The following is a 17539-nucleotide window of genomic DNA, read 5'->3' on the forward strand; positions in this document are numbered from 1 at the left end:
TCTCAACCATGCAAATGGAAAACTTATGCCAAGGGCACTCTTTTGCCTGAGCGTGGCAGAGAAATGCTCGTCCTTCTGAGGGTCATAGTTTTCCAGACTGATCTGTAGCTCCACAGCGTCCAGGAATTTGCGAGGCTTCTGTTGGGAGCCTGCGAGGACCTTGTGCTCAGCTTCATACAGGGTATCCAGAGAAACACTGCTGCTCATCCTGTCAGTGAATCTGGACAAAAGAGGCAATTTCTCAGCTCATCCATGTCTGCCACAAGACAACTGATCACCCCCTGTGGTGGGATTTGAGCCTGGAACTCCAGAGCATTGCTCTAGGTTTGTGTTTCCCCAGTTCAGTGACCTACACCACCATGCCACAGGGAAACAAGATCGGCACTGGGGTAAAGCAAGGCTACTATGCTCCAAGCTGCTAATGCATGCTTTCGGCAATTCAAATGAAGGTATCTACCTGCATGCCAGAATTGACAGCAAGCTGTACACTTGGCAAGACTGTGCGCCAAGACCTTCATGCATAATGTCCTAGTCGGTGAGTAGCTATTTGCTGATGACGCTACACTGGCATCCCGTACTGAGTTTCACTTGCAACAGCTTGTAGATCAGTTCTCCTGGGCCTGCAGGGAGTTTGGACTGACACTCAGTGCCAGAAAGACCAAAGTTACGGGCCAGGACATGCAGATTCCACCTTCCATTGACATCAATAATCTCATTCTGGAGATCATCGACAGCTCCACACACCTTGCATCAACAATTAGCAGCAACTTATCTGATGATGCTGAAATCAGTATCAGGATTGCCAAAATTGCAGTTGTAATGCCAAAGTTGGGGAATCTACTGTGGACCAATAGCAAACTAACCAAAAATACAAAGATCTGTTTGTACAAGGCTCATGTTATCAGCACACTCCTTTACAGTACAATCATGGAGAGCTTTTGCAAGTCAAGGAAAGTGCTGAACAACTTCCACTCTGCTGCCTGAGATGTGCTAAATACAAAAGTACATCAAGGTGCCCCGATCCCCAGCATGTTTGCCCTCCCCCACTTTGACTGGATCATGTGAGCTGAATGGATAATGACTGGATGCTCTATGATAAGCTTGCTATCAGCACAAGACCAATAGACTGTCCATGTCTGTGGTACAATGATGTCTACAAACAGGACCTCATATTGACCATGTTGATGTCTGGAAGGTCCTTGCTGTTGACCGGAGTGCCTGGAGACAAGAGGCGGGATTTTCCGGCCGTGCTTGCCCCAAAACTGGAAAATCCTGCCCGAGGTCAACGGACCTTTCTATGTTCTGCCCCCCACCCCCCCAACCTGCTATGATTCCCGTGATGGGCGGGATTGGAAAATTCCCCGCAGGAAGTCAGGAAGTGCGTGGAAAATACAAAGGACAAGTGAAATGACCAGACCGTGGGAAAAAAATCAGTCGGCTTTGGACCAACACTATTCATCTATGCCAGCTGTGGAAGGGAATGCCACTCATGAATCAGCCTCTAGAGGAAGGGGTGGTGGGATGGTAGGGGATGGACAAGCGGCTTGGCTTCAATCATCAGCCTCTAGAGCCACAACAGACAATCTTCAGTCCAGATTTGCAGACACCCTGGGCATTGTTCATTGTCTCCCAACATGGACACATGCCATCACTTGGGTAAGTTTGATCATATCTCTGCTCTAAATCCATGTGCGCCAGGGATATCAAGGATTGAGAAAGTTCACAGGCGAAGGAACCCTGCAAGAGTTTATTTTCCTACAACTGGAGTATAGGTACTGTAACCCTGTTACCAGCAGTTAACTATGTACACATCAATCATTGAGCCTGGGTCAACCAGTATAGGCATTGAGTCAGCTGTTTATCACCTTGCTGAGTTATGGGGCCTTCATTATTTTGAGTCCAATTTGAAATTGGTTCCAGCCTTGTGCATTCCAGAATGCTTTAATCAGCTTTGAACATTAGCTTTCTATCACTTGAAGCATTTGTAACTGGTCAGAAATTCTATTCCATGTATTAATTTGTTGTTGTGTGTAAGTTTATTCTCTAATGACGATTATCACCTTAACAGAATTGATGACAAATTGTACCTACCGTGTTAATTTAATTATTTTAATCGATAACAGAGAATTGATTGCTGCTAATGCCTTCTGTAAACATGTAATCCAGTGTAATGTGGTGTTCAAAGCTATTACTATAATTGAGGTGGATTGGAGGAGAGAAACTATGTGGTACATCCATGACAAGGGGAGAGCCTCCCATTATTTATTGCCAATAGTTAAAGTGGACAGTGCTATTCAGTACCATTCTGGCTGTTGAACATAAATCTTGTGGTTGTACCTTCTGAGCTGCCTACAATGTGCTTTCATCCATGAGGAGTGTAAAATAAAGTGATCCAGGCTCCTGGTGTGGAGGTCCCTCGCCAACAGACTGCAAATCCTGTTGCGTTATAATCTGATACAGTGCCAGAAAAGCTGATTTGAAGTTCCAATAGAGTGTGAACTTTCAAGCACTCTCACATTGCCCTCCCTTCCATTGGCAGCAGGTTGCAGCCAATCACAGTCCACACCTGTGGCATGCCAGATAACAATCAGCATGAGTCATGTCGGCAAGGTTAGAAGGTCAAAGAAAATGTGCAATGGCTGACTGACATGTTGCAACAAGAGGCTGCAATGAAGTTTAAAGTTGATTTTATTAGTGTCACAAGTAGGCTTACATTAACACTGCAATGAAGTTACTGCGAAAATCCCCTAGTCGCCACACTCCGGCGCCTGTTCGGGTACACTGAGGGAGAATTTAGCATGGCCAATGCACCTAACCAGCATGACTTTCGGACTGTGGGAGGAAACCGGAGCACCCGGAGTAAACCCACGCAGACACGGGGAGAACTCCACACAGACAGTGACCCAAGCTAGGAATCGAACCTGGGTCCCTGGCTCTGTGAGGCAGCAGTGCTAACCACTGTGCCACCGTGCCACCCTGCAATGATGTAAGTATTCAGAAGAAAGCTGCAGAGTTAAAGAAAACGGGTTCTTTGACAATCTGACAGCTCTATGTTTACGTTCTACTGGTACTTGCTCTTCATCCCAGATTTTGTTTTAAGCAAACTCATGTTCTAAACCTGCCCAAACTCCTGTTCTGAAATTGCATTATGTAATAGTTCATCTGGAGGACTACGCGAGTGACATAACTGCTATGCTATTATTAACATGTGAATAAATAGGGAGATTAAAACCTGCAAGGCTGATAATAATGAAGTAAGGACGAATAAATATTAAAAATATAGAAAAGGTCCAGAAAGGGACATTGGAAAAATAAACAGGGAGTATGAAAAATACGAGCAAATAACACAGAGGGAAATTAGAAGGCTTTCTCTATATACACTGGTAGTAATTAGCTGTGAGGTTTAATTATAGAATCATAGAATCCCAACAGCACAGAAGCATGCCACTCGGCCCATCGACTCTGCACCAACTCTCCGAAAGAGCATCCCATCCAGACCCTATTCCCATAACCCCATGTATTTACTCACTCATCCCCCTAACCCTGCATCCCAACCCAGGCCCACCCCCTTATTCATGCAATGCTGCAAATTCACCATCGGCAATCCACCTAACCTACACATCTTAGACACTAAGGGGCAATTTATCATGGCCAGTCAACCTAACCTGTACATCTTTGAAGTGTGGGAGGAAACCGGAGCACCTGGAGACACTGGGAGAATGTGCAAACTCCGCACAGACAGTCACCTAAGGCTTCAATTGAACTTGGGTCCCTGGCGCTGTGAGGCAGCAGTGCTAACCACTGTGCCACTGTGCCGCCTAACTAATAGTCAAATGAGGGAACTGTGGAAATACTTAATAAGTATTTTACCTCATTTTGTTTGGGGCAGTCCTTATTGGGATTGCAGAACTATTAAAGGTAACCATGGGACTGCTAGTGCTAGTTATTTTTCAAAGAGCAACAGTACTGAAGAAATTACTCCAACTTAGGGGGCTATTCACAGAGGCCTGATGATTTATAAATGAAGATTTTGAGGTAAAAAAGGTAGGTTCTGATTCTAATTTTTCAACGTGCTACAGAAGGGGATATTGTGCCAGAGGACTGGAGAGAGATGAATGCGAATCTCTTCAACAAGCGAGATTGGATTATTCCAAGAAAGTATAGATCAGTTAATCATACTTAGGGGGTTTGTAAACTGCTAGAGACTATAAGGTAGAATAAAATTATTAAGCAATTGGAGAAACATTAGTGAATGAAGGCCAGTTGGTCACTAAGGATTTTGTTTCAGCTTTGCAGAATTATTTGAAAGAACATCGATGAGAATAGATGAAAGAAATGTAGTGGATGTGGTTTTAATGGATTTTAACAAGCATTTGATAAAATATCACACCGGAGAACACGATGACATATGGAATTAAGAGGTATTTGTCTGCATGGATAGAGAGATGGAGGGCAGCAAACATAAAACATAAAGGCTCACTTTTTGTGTTAAAGATATGAATAGTGGTTTCACAAGAGGCTGTGTTGAGACTAGTGTTATTTGCTCTATACGGAAATGATCTGGACTTCGGAACTCGGGAACATGGAAATATTAAAATATCTTTATGGCATGAAATTAGGATATGGTAAATTGGAGAATTTGATAGGCTGCAAGAAGGGACATGGGGTGGCATTTTCCAGCTGCATTCACCCTGAAACCAGAGAATCCCGCCCAAGGTCAACGGACTTTTCCATGGGTCCGCCCTTCGCCTGCCATGAGAATGGGAAAATTCGCCCCATAGACAAGTGAATCAACCACAAATGTACTTCCATGTAGAGAAATGTGACATAATAAAAATAGGCAAATTGTAATGATGGTAAACTTTATGAATACAGTAGAAATTATGTCAGATTTATGAGGATGTAACCAGAATGTGTGTGAATTACCAAATGGGTGACTTCTAAGGGCATCTTGACAAATACATGAGTGGGATGGGAATAGAGGGATATGGTCCCCAGAAGAGTAGGGGGTTTTAGTTCAGTTGGGTAGCATGGTTGGTGCAGGCTTGAAGGGCCGAAGGGCCTGTTCCTGTGCTGGAATTTTCCTTGTTCTCTTTGTTCTTTGATCCTGCAATATGGATTGCTGTTTCTCTTGCGAATTGAGTTCACCCATTTCTGGCCATATGTTGGGTAAAATAAATGGAAAGAAAGCCAGGTTAGCATGCCTACAGTGTTACCAGCAGCAAGGTTTTTGCTTTCTACATGAATAAAAAAATACATGGATTTTAAGGAAAACTCATTGTTCGTGCAGACAAACCATAGCAATACATTGAGGTCACATCGCACAGACCATTCAACTCATCTGTGCCAGTACCTGCCCTTCAGAAGAGAAAATAGTTGTGACTGCTAGGGTGGCACTGCCAAGGGGTGGGGAGGGCTTTGTTGCTCCCATATTGGATTGCCTCTCTGGTGGGGGGAGGAAGGGTTTGAGGCTTTGGACTGTGGGGAAGGGCGGAGAGCGGCAGTGGGGATGAAGACTCTGACTGGGGGGATAGGAGAAATCATAGAATCATAGGATCATAGAATCATAGAAACCGTACAGTACAGAAAAAGGCCATTCGGCCCGTCGAGTCTGCACTGACCACAATCCCACCCAGACCCTATCCCCATATCCCTACATATTTACCCACTAATCCCTCTAACCTACGCATCTCAGGACACTAAGGGCAATTTTTAGCATGGCCAATCAACCTAACCTGCACATTTTTGGACTGTGGGCGGAAACCGGAGCACCCGGCGGAAACCCACGCAGACACGAGGAGAATGTGCAAACTCCACACAGACAGTGACCCAAGCCGGGAATCGAACCCAGGTCCCTGGAGCTGTGAAGCAGCAGTGCTAACCACTGTGCTACCGTACCAAAACGTCGGATCACCCTCATGCCTGCGTGGTGTGGGGTGTGGTTTCTTGAAATTCAATGACGGGTGGAGGTCTCCCTCTATGGCGAAAGGTTGGGGATGCTCCAATTGTTGATAGAACATAGAACATAGAAAAAATACAGCACAAACAGGCCCTTTGGCCCACAAGTTGTGCCGGTCATGTTCCTACCTACCTAGGCTTATATATAGGCTTACCAATAACCCTCAATCCTATTAAGTCCCATGTACTCATCCAGAAGTCTCTTAAAAGACCCTATGGAGTTTGCCTCCACCACCACTGACGGCAGCTGATTCCACTCACCCACCACCCTCTGAGTGAAAAACTTAACCCTGACATCTCCTCTGTACCTACTCCCCAGCACCTTAAACCTGGGTCCTCTCGTAGCAGCCATTTCAGCCCTGGGAAAAAGCCTCCAAGAATCCACCCGATCTATACCTCTCAACATCTTGTACACTTCTATCAGGTCACCTCTCATCCTTCGTCTCTCCAAGGAGAAAAGACCGAGCTCCCTCAGCCTATCCTCATAAGGCATGCCAACGAATCCAGGCAACATCCTTGTAAATCTTCTCTGCACCCTTTCAATCATTTTCACATCCCTCCTGTAATGAGGCAACCAGAACTGAGCACAGTACTCCAAGTGGGGTCTGACGAGGGTCTTATAAAGCTGCATCATTATCTCCCGACTCCTAAACTCAATCCCTCGATTGATGAAGGCCAGCACACCATACACCTTCTTAACCACCTCCTCTACCTGCGAGGCTGATTTAAGAGTCCTATGGACCCGGACCCCAAGGTCCTTCTGATCCTCTACACTGCTAAGAGTCTTACCCTTGATATTATACTCCTTCGATTATGCCTTATGAGCCTGGTGGAGTTCTTTGAAAATGTGACTAAACACATTGACGAAGGAAAAGCGGTAGATGTAGTTTACATGGACTTCAGCAAGGCGTTCGATAAGGTCCCCCATGCAAGACTTCTTGAGAAAGTGAGAGGGCTTGGGATCCAAGGGGCTGTTGCCCTGTGGATTCAGAACTGCCTTGCCTGCAGAAGGCAGAGAGTGGTTGTAGACGGGTCTTTTTCTGAATGGAGGTCGGTCACCACCGATTTGACCTGCCAAAATGGACCACTACTCATTTATCCGGGTTGAAGTCCATCTGCCACTTCTCTGCCCAGTCTTGCATCCTATCTATGTCACGCTGCAGCTTCTGACATCCCTCCAACCTATCCACAACACCACCAATCTTCGTGTTGTTGGCAAACTTACCAACCCATCCCTCCACTTCCTCATCCAGGTCATTTATGAAAATGACAAACAGCAAGGGTCCCAGAACAGATCCCTGGGGCACTCCACTGGTGACCGACCTCCATTCAGAAAAAGACCCGTCTACAACCGCTCTCTGCCTTCTGCAGGCAAGCCAGTTCTGAATCCACAGGGCAACAGCCCCTTGGATCCCAAGCCCTCTCACTTTCTCGAGAAGTCTTGCATGGGGGACCTTATCGAACGCCTTGCTGAAGTCCATGTAAACTACATCTACCGCTTTTCCTTCGTCAATGTGTTTAGTCACATTTTCAAAGAACTCCACCAGGCTCGTAAGGCATAATTTGCCTTTGACAAAGCCGTGCTGACTACTTTTGAGCAGACTAAACTTCTCTAAATGTTCATAAATCCTGTCCCTCAGGATCTTCTCCATCAACTTACCAACCACTGAGGTTAGACTCACCGGTCGGTAATTTCCTGGGCTATCCCTATTCCCTTTCTTGAATATAGGAACCACATCCGCAATCCTCCAATCCTCCGGAACCTCTCCCGTCTCCATCGACGACGCAAAGATCATCACCAGAGGCTCTGCAATCTCTTCCCTCGCCTCCGGTCCCGGCGACTTATCTATCTTGATGCTATTCAAAATTTCCAACACATCCTCTTTCTTAATGTCCACATACTCAATCTTTTCAGTCCACCTCAATCCTGTAGAACAACCACCCAGGTCTTTTTCCACCGTGAATACCGAGGTAAAATACTCATTAAGCACCTCTGCTATTTCTTCTGGTTCTGTACAGACTTTCTCACCTTCACCTTTTATAGGTCCTATTCCTTCACATCTCATCCTTTTACTCTTCACATATTTATAGAATGCCTTAGGGTTCTCCTTAATCTTACCTACCAAGGCCTTCTCGTGACCCCTTCTGGCTCTCCCAATTTCTTTCTTAAGTCCCTTCCTACAAGCCTTATACTCATCTAGATCCCTATCATCGCCTAGCTCTCTGAATCTTTTGTACACTTTCCTTTTCTTTCTCACTAGGTTCAGCGCAACTTTCATGCACCACGGTTCCCGTAACCTACCAACACCTCCCTGTCTCATCGGAACGTTGTCATGCAGAACTCCAGACAAACATTCCTTGCAAATCTGCCACCTTACTTCAGTACTTTTCCTCGGGAATGCCTCCTTCCAATTTACGCTTCTAATCTCCTGCCTGATGGCTTCATATTTCCCCTTACTCCAGATAAACACTTTCCCAGCTTGCCTGATCCTATCTCTTTCCAATGCTAGCGTAAAGGAGATAGAATTATGATCACTATCCCCAAGATGCTCCCCCACTGAGAGATCCAATGACACCTGTCCAGGCTCATTAGCCAGTACCAGATCGAGTACAGCCTCTCCTCTTGTAGGCTTATCCACATGCTGTGTCAGGAAGCCCTCCTGAACACACCTAACAAACACCTCCCCATCCAAACCCCTTACCCGAGGGATATTCCAATCGATGTTTGGGAAATTAAAGTCTCCCATCACGACAACCCTGTTATTCCTACATCTCTCCAGGATCTGTTTCCCTATCTGCTCCTCAACATCCCTGTTACCCTGTTGATGGTGGTTTGCAATGTCTATTGTGGAGAGGGAGGGGGGATCGTGTGGGGGGGGGGGGGGCGTGGTGTGGGTATAGGGTTGGCACTGTACTCTAAGATCATGGCACCTATTAAAAATGCCATTTTGATCCCTGTGAAGCGGGGCTTGCCGGCATGTTTCACACTGGGAACCTTTTGCAACCAAAGAGTGGTTGGATCCCATCGAGTTAGTGCTGCCAGCCCCAGCGGGAAACACTCTGATTTTCCCGCTGGCAGCATCACTTCGATATATTTTGGGAGAATTGTGGCCCTAATCACATTTACCCATCCTTTCCCTTCACTCACCTGTCCATCTCATCTTAAATGATGAGATGAGATTCTGTGGATTGAACTTGATGGCTTCACAATTCTCTATGTGAAGGAATTTCTCCTGCACTTTGGCCTAATCACCTGCATTTAATCTTGTGGCTCTTCATTTCTGACCCCTTAAATGTTAGAAGCATTTTGATTCTATCAATTTATAATATTAAAGAAGCTGAATACATCACCCCATAACCTGCTTTATTCCTTAATGTCTCAAGTTTCGCAGAATTTAAATCTTATGTATCATATTTGCTACTCCCAAGGTGTTTACCCACACTGAATGCATTCATGAGGTTTATTTCATTACGCATTGTCTCAGCCTGGAAAAAAGAATTTAAAGAGGAAAGGCATACATTTACATATACACCTTCCGCAAGATAGATAAGGTAGATAGTCAACATCTTTTCCCAAAGATAGGGGAGTTTAAAACTCGAGGGCATAGGTTTAAGGTGAGAGGGGAGAGATACAAAAGGGTCCAGAGGGGCAATTGTTTTCATGGAGAGGGTGATTCCCGGCTCGGGTCACTGTCTGTGTGGAGTTTGCACATTCTCCTCGTGTCTGCGTGGGTTTCCTCCGGGTGCTCCGGTTTCCTCCCACAGTCCAAAGATGTGCGGGTTAGGTTGATTGGCCAGGTTAAAAATTGTCCCTTAGAGTCCTGGGATGTGTAGGTTAGAGGGATTAGCGGGTAGATATGTGGGGGTAGGGCCTGGGTGGGATTGTGGTCGGTGCAGACTCGATGGGCCGAATGGCCTCCTTCTGCACTGTAGGGTTTCTATGTTTCTATGGTCAATGTCTGGAATGAGCTGTCAGAGGTAGTAATAGAGGCGGGTACAATTTTGTTTTTTATAAAGCATTTAGACAGTTCCATGGGTAAGATTGATCTAGTGGGATATGGCCAAACGTGGGCAATTGGGACTAGCTTAATGGTAAAAATTGGGCAGCATGGACAAGTTAGGCCAAAGGGCTTGTTTCCATGCTGTAAGCCTCTATGACTCTATGGGGACTCTATAACTTCAGGATGTCCCACAGCGTTTCATAGCCCATGAAGTAGCTTTGAAGTGTAGTCACCACTGTTATGTAGGATTGTATGTACTAATATTAAGGCAATAATGAGAGGGTTTGAGTTATGTGGAACAATGTTTTTGAGCTCCTTTGTAGAAATAATTAAAATAATTATAACAATAAACAGCCTTTACAATATTCAGATTACTTTCATTTTGCCATTCACTTCATTTATGACTTAACTGAAGAAAATAAAGATTTTTCTCAAGATGACAATATGCCAACAACCAACATCCTGACTGGAACCTCACTTGCCGAGGTCTTACGTGGGAGAAACAACCATGTTTTCCCATACTGTCCTGTTTAACACTGATAAAATTGTGGCAACCGGGAGCAATCTTGTCTCTTTCCAATATACTGACGTTAAATGTCAGATTGAGATGAGCAGCCTGGGCATTCAGGTGCTGGGATGAGAGGGGATAAATTGAGAAGACATTTGCCTGAAATGTGTTGGATTGGGAAGTAAAACAGAAAGTGGAGACTTGCTGAGGGACAGGATAAAGGGTGGAGAATGCAGAGGTAGAGGGAGGATGGTCTCAATTTTGGACACAAAGACCATCTGGAGTCCAAGATGAAGATAAAGAGTGCAACAGAAATATTTCAGATAAGATGGTAGTATTGGAGAAGATTTTTTTGCTGTTCACCAATGTTTAAGTTAAGTTAAAGTTTTAAGTTTATTTATTAGTGTCACAAGTAGGTTTACATTAACACTGCAATCAAGTTACTGTGAAAATCCCTGAGTACGACACTCTGGCGCCTGTTCGGGTACACTGAGGGAGAACTTAGCGTGGTCAGTGAACCTAACCAGCACGTCTTTCAGACCTGGGGAGGAAACCAGAGCACCCAGAGGAAACCCATGCAGACACGAGGAGAACGTGCAGACTCTGCACAGACAGTGACCCAAGCTGGGAATCAAACAGAGGTCATTGGCACTGTGAGGCAACAGTGATAGCTACTGTGCCACCATGGCGCTCTCACCACTGTGCCACCGTGCCATGCTCTGGTGACTATGCAGACTCAGAGCACATCACTTCCGCTAATGAAAATCTGACTAACTTTTAGCAAGCCTGTATCGTACTGGCTGTCATATTGGCTGATCTCATTTTATTACTCAGAGCCCTTTTTGGCTGGACTTTCACATTTAAAAAGTGGAGACAGGAAGCTTGTGCAATTTGGGAACGGACAATGTGCAAGCGCCTTGCAGACTTTTCAAAATTCATTTAAGCTGAAGGATGAAGTAAAGGTCCAATTATTGGCAATCACTAGAAAATTCTGGCCATTCGTGTCATTTTTGGAGTTGCTCAAGTATGCCAGGGTTGCAAGAAGGCAAACTGCCAAGAAAAAGATTTGACACTTCAATCTTGAAGTGATAATGGCATAGACTATAGTGATGGCAGGAAAGGAAGAGAGATAAAGGTGAAAGGAATCAAGGATTGTGAAATGAATAAATGCAGTCTTGATGACTGACCCTCACAGTTGGAAAAGTTGAGGGAATTACAGCTGGAGGCAGCTATGTCAGCTTTGACTTTTCTGACAACTTTTCAACTTATAATGGGGGAAAAGTGATAAATCTCATTGGCATCCATGGGAAAGTATTACATTAATGGGACTTCAACCCATTCAGATAAATGAACAGTGGATCCTGCAAGGCTTCTTTGATGTGAGTATTTGAATTCCTGATGCACATTTGTGGAATGCAAACTTCAGTACCATAAACAAAAAGTCAGAATACATACCTGAACGTCATTGAGAGGCAGAGGTAATTTTTAAACCAGAAGGGGGAAAGAACCTTGTCCTGGCGCACATTCCACATGACCTTGTGAGGATTGCAGAAGTCATACAAAGAGATGTAATGGTGGCAAGATAGTTGGAACGAGCAATACAATAGAGATGGGCATGGAACAAGCAATACAATGGAGGTGAGCATGGAGACAATGGTGGAGGATGGGCCAGCCAACGGTATTGAGGACATTAGCAAGGTTGTGTAGAATGAGGACTAGCAACATGTGATGGGAGTGACTCTGACCAGGGTTAATTCAGAGCTATTACAATAATAGAAATTACAAAGGAGGAACTCTCACACAGTGGATTTCTGAAGGATTGCAACAGAATTGAGTCACAACATGTTCAACAATCTAAGAGACAATGGACAGGCTGAGGATGGAATGTTAATTTGAGATAGTACTGGGATTTGGTAAGTTTTATTAGAAAAGGGTAATGACAGATCTCTGACAAGAGTGGGAATGGAGGCAAAAGATAGGGAATATTGAAAATGGTGTTTAGAATAAACATAAGGAAAGGGAATTCGATACCCGTGATGTGGGTCAATTTGGTGGCACGGTGGCACAGTGCTTAGAACTGCTGTCTCACAGCGCCAGGGACCCAGGTTCAATTCCGGCTTTGGGTGACTGCCTTATGTGGATGGTGCACATTTTTCCCATGTCTGCGTGGGTTTCCTCTGGGTTTTCTGGTTCCCTCCTGCACTCCAAAGATGTTTGGGTTAGGTTCCTTGGCCGTGCTAAATTGCCCTTTAGTGTCAAGGGGATTAGCATGGTTATTACTTGGGGTTACGGGGATAGGGCCTGGGTGGGATAGTTCTTGGTGCAAGCCTGATGGGCCAAATGGCCTCCTTCTTCACTGTCGAGGTTCTATGATTCTATGATGTGTGACGTAATAGGTAATGAGTTTGATAAGGAAATGAGTCCGATGAAATGTGGAAAAATAATTACTGGAAAAACCTGCGAGGTGAGGGGAGAGAAATGAAGAGAGGTGGGGGCAAGAGGGGTAAGGGGAAAAACAGAGGAGACAGCAACAGCCAAGAAAATTACCTCAATTCTGGAGACACAAACAATGCACGGTGGCACAATGGTGAAAACTGCTGCCTCACAGCGCCAGGGACCCGGGTTCGATTCCCGGCTTAGGTCACTGTCTATGTGGAGTTTGCACATTCTCCCCCTGTCTGCGTGGATTTCCTCTGGGTGCTCCGGCTTCCTCCCACAGTCCGAAAGACGTGCTGGTTAGGTGCATTGGCCACGCTAAATTCTCCCTCAGTGTACCCGAACAGGCACCAGAGTGTGGTGACTTGGGGATTTTCACAGCAACTTCATTGCAGTGTCAATGTAAGCCTACTTGTGACACTAATAAATAACCTTTAAATTAAACTTCTCACATTTAATGCTAGAAGCAGGAGAGAAGGATATAGGGTTAAGGAATGTCTGAGCAGTTAACTTGGCGCCACTATGATAATTAAAAATCACATTTATATTAAATAAAGGTTCTATCCGTTTCAGCTTGTATAAGAATTAGAGAAGGCTTCAGATTCAGAGAGCTTCCCACAGCTCAGCATTGTGCCTTAACTCAATAGAGAATAATGCATTTTCAAGTTGATGATTTTGGTTTTTCAAGGTAAATGTAAACAAATTACTTTTGCATCTGAGATTAAGATGTTTTTAAATTGCACTTCCAATTGTATAATTAACAATTAGGCAGTTTATGATTGAAACCTTGGGAGTTAAATTGGATAGCCCTTAAAAAAACAGCCATAGGGATTGTCATACACGAGTAACCCAAGCTCATTGATTGAAATGTGGGCAGCATTTTAATCCAGAATTTCTTTTTGCCTGCAGCTAGTGTTAACCATGTTGCTGATAAACACAGACATAATGTGGAGATGCCGGCGTTGGATTGGGGTAAACACAGTCAGAAGTCTAACAACACCAGGTTAAAGTCCAACAGGTTTATTTGGTAGCAAATGCCACTAGCTTTCGGAGCGCTGCTCCTTCGTCAGGTGGAGTGTGACCACATCTCCCGCTCCATCTGACGAAGGAGCAGCACACTCCAAAAGCTAGTGGCATTTGCCACCAAATAAACCTGTTGGACTTTAACCTAGTGTTGTCAAACATAGACATAAGCTGGGACCCAAAATAATAACCTGCGGGCTCCATGTAAAGTTAGCCTGCACTACTTACAGTTATGATGTTGGCAGACATCTCTTATGGGGGAGCCAGATTGGGGATGGGGCAGGTAGTGGAGGTGGAGAGGAAGAGAGGAAGAAGGCCTTCAGACACATGGTAAAAAGGGAGCGGGACATATAGCCATGGAGGTCAATTCCAGGAAGAATGCCGTGCCACAAGAAGTTCAGTGACATCACATAAGTGGTCAGTGACTGGATATGCCAGTACTATATACTCCCCATCTGTACCGCTAGCCTTAGCCACTATTTACATTCACAACAGCTCCATCGCCCCCCCTTGCTAGCAGTCCCTGTCAATCGGGATTCAGACATAACATTTTTAGGTTCACCTCATTCCCACACAGTTTGGACCACTGTAAACCTCATACCCAGATCTCACACCTTGCATATACTGGCAACTCTTCAACCATCACAGCCACATTACCCAAATATATTACACCACAGTCACTGGCACACACGCCTCTCTCTTGCAAGAAAAAGTGACATAGGCAGCAGAAACAAAATCAGAAGGGGATAGGTGTGCCTACATGTCCTAACACTCTTTAGGAGACAATGCTGAATGTTGTTAAAATTGAATTGCTGAGGTCATGGCCAATGGCAGAGCTGAACTAGTTGAAAATAGCAATATCCTCATTACCTAATTCGTGGATCATTAAACCCCACTTTCCCCTCATCACATAATATCTTCTGATTTTTAAGCAGCAGATGGTGTAAGCATGTACCTCCTTCTTTCAGCCCTCCCCTCACCCAACACAGTGATGGCACAGACCTGAGGCTCAGATTAATGTCCCAGGGACATGGGTTCAAATCCAGCCTTGGCAGCTGGTGGAATTTAAATTCAATTAATACACCTGGAATTGAAAGCTTCTAGTCTCAGTAATGGTGATCATGGTGGATCAATCATCAGTTGTTGTAAAAGCCCATCTGGCTTCTGAATGCCCTTCAGGGAAAGAAATCTGCCATCCTTACCTGGTCTTGCCAACATGTGACTCCATATCCACAGCAATGTGGATGTCTCTGAAATGGCTGAGCGAACTACTCAGTTACAGGGCAAATAGGGATCTCAATATGGCAACTTTTGTACTGTCCCTCTGCCAGTATTCTTTTCTGTTGCAGGGGATAGCCTTTTGGAGATAGCTGGAGAGAGTATTCTATTTGTCCAAGGAGAAGCCGCCTATGCCAACATTGTCCAGGCCTTCCACAGCGAGAGCTGCTCAAGTCATCTTCCAAGGCTATTGGCAGTCTCCACCATGAACAATCAGTAGCCTTTCCTGCTTCAGCCACTGGGGTAGAACCTTGAAGGAACATGAACCCAGCAAAAGCAAATGGATGGCAGAGTGCTAAAAAGTCGATTAGTTGATGTTTGTTTGGAATAGGACACAGTTTATAATTTCAGTTTGGAATATGTTTATGGCGCCGTTCATCGTTGCACTTTGACCAGTCGGAAGATGTGAAGGTCAGTGACAGAGGAAAGGTAAAATGAGGAACAGTTGATGAATGGAAAATTAGGATTTCGATTAATGATATTGAACTTGAATTGGCTTTACTAAAGTACAAATAGCAGCGAGCAACTAGTTTTTGCAGAAATGTTAAGGTCGGGTTAAGTCCTTTAACACGTGGCACATGACTTTTGGAATCATAGCAATAGGCAGATTGAATCAACTAGCAACTACCTATAACTAATTGATGATTCATTTAAGGAGTGACGGTGGTGGGGGTCCTTTGTGCTACCTAGTGCTGTGTTGAGGTTCAGAGAGGGCATTAAGTGTTGAGGTCCAAACACAGAGTCAAATCACTTTGGTATAGTGATTGACATTAACAATATCTAGATTTAAGAATCTACTGATGATCATGAAACCATTGCTGATTGTCGGAAAACCCCACTTAGTTCATGACTATCCTTTAGGGAAGAAAATCTGCCGTCCTTACCCGGTCTGGCCTACATGTGACTCCAGAGCCACAGCAAAGTGGTTGGCTCTCAACTGTTCTCAGGCAACTAGGGATGGGCAATAAATACTGGCCAGCCAGCGAAGCCCATGCCCCACGAATTAAGAAAAAAAATGATCTCCCCATTCTGAAAACTTACAGCAAGCGTTAGCTATGCCTTCCATTTGGTGTGGCAGTTTTATACATACATGCACCAGACACCATTTTGTTTTCTGGATGGCATTTGTGGTGCCAAAACAAAGGCCACTTCTGAGGCCAATTGTGCTGCCCTTGTCTAGGCCAGTCTGTGCTCAGAGCTTTTTCCAAGTAACTAAGCATCTAAACATTCTCGTTATTTTATATTTTTACAGGATAGTTTCAAGACGGGCCTGCAGATTCAGGTACTGTTTGTTTTACCTCAGATGAAATAATAGAACAGATGGTTGCTAAGCTAAGACAAATACCACAATTGATGGGAGGCTTTCAGGGGGAATAAAAGATAGTCAGGAACAAAGATTTTTTTAAAAATCCATTTAAGAAAGATGTAAAGCTGTTTGAGTAAAGCTTATTAGAATGCTCTGAAAGCAGAATGGAATATTCTCAAGCACAGGCAAGATACAGGGAATCTAATCACCTCAAAACCATGAGACATTAGTCAAATTATGCATTAATAGTTCATTTACTTTTTAACTGTTCAGCAGTATAAGCTCTGTATTTTATCTTCTTTGTGATGTATTGTAGTTATTTTATGAAACATATTAGCAAAAATGGGGAGAAACTCATTCATGCGGTGCTGTATCCAATGGTGCAACACAGATTTACATCGATTCACTGGGTAGGCAGCATACAAGGCATCCCCTGTGTCACGTTCCTCAGTGAAATCGCAGCACAGGTAGCAGCCCATGGTTCTCCACTCCTTGAGAATCAAGGTAAATCTGCAAATGAATTTCTGCTCCATATCCTTCGAAACAAATCTCAGAATATCACAGACCTTATCTAATATAAAAGCCTTGCACTCAAGAACCACAATATTTTTGTGAGAGCTTCGACGGCTCGTGACTCCTGCAATTGGTCTTTATTCAGCCGACTAAATTAGCCTTCCATCTGCCAATGCAAATTGAACGAGAATGTCATCAGCAATTATGAGATTCATGTTGGACAGTGGTGCAGCTAATGAACATGACTAGATTTCATGGGTCTATTTGAATAAATGCTGTGTGAAGGAATGTTGTTCTATGGGCCAGATTCTCCGACCTCGCCCGCAGTTGGGATTCTCCGGTCCCACTGCAGGGAACGGAGATTTGGCTGAGCACTTTCTTGCTAGTAGCAGCGGCGGGGCATGGAGGGCTGGAGACTTCCGACCATTATTTCAACCATTTTATACATAGAGTCGTAGGAAATTAATTATAATGCAAGTATTTTCCTCCACTCAAGGCATTATTCAATAGAGTGTG

Source organism: Mustelus asterias, chromosome 7 (assembly GCF_964213995.1).
Source record: "Mustelus asterias chromosome 7, sMusAst1.hap1.1, whole genome shotgun sequence".
NCBI classification, from domain to species: Eukaryota; Metazoa; Chordata; class Chondrichthyes; order Carcharhiniformes; family Triakidae; genus Mustelus; species Mustelus asterias.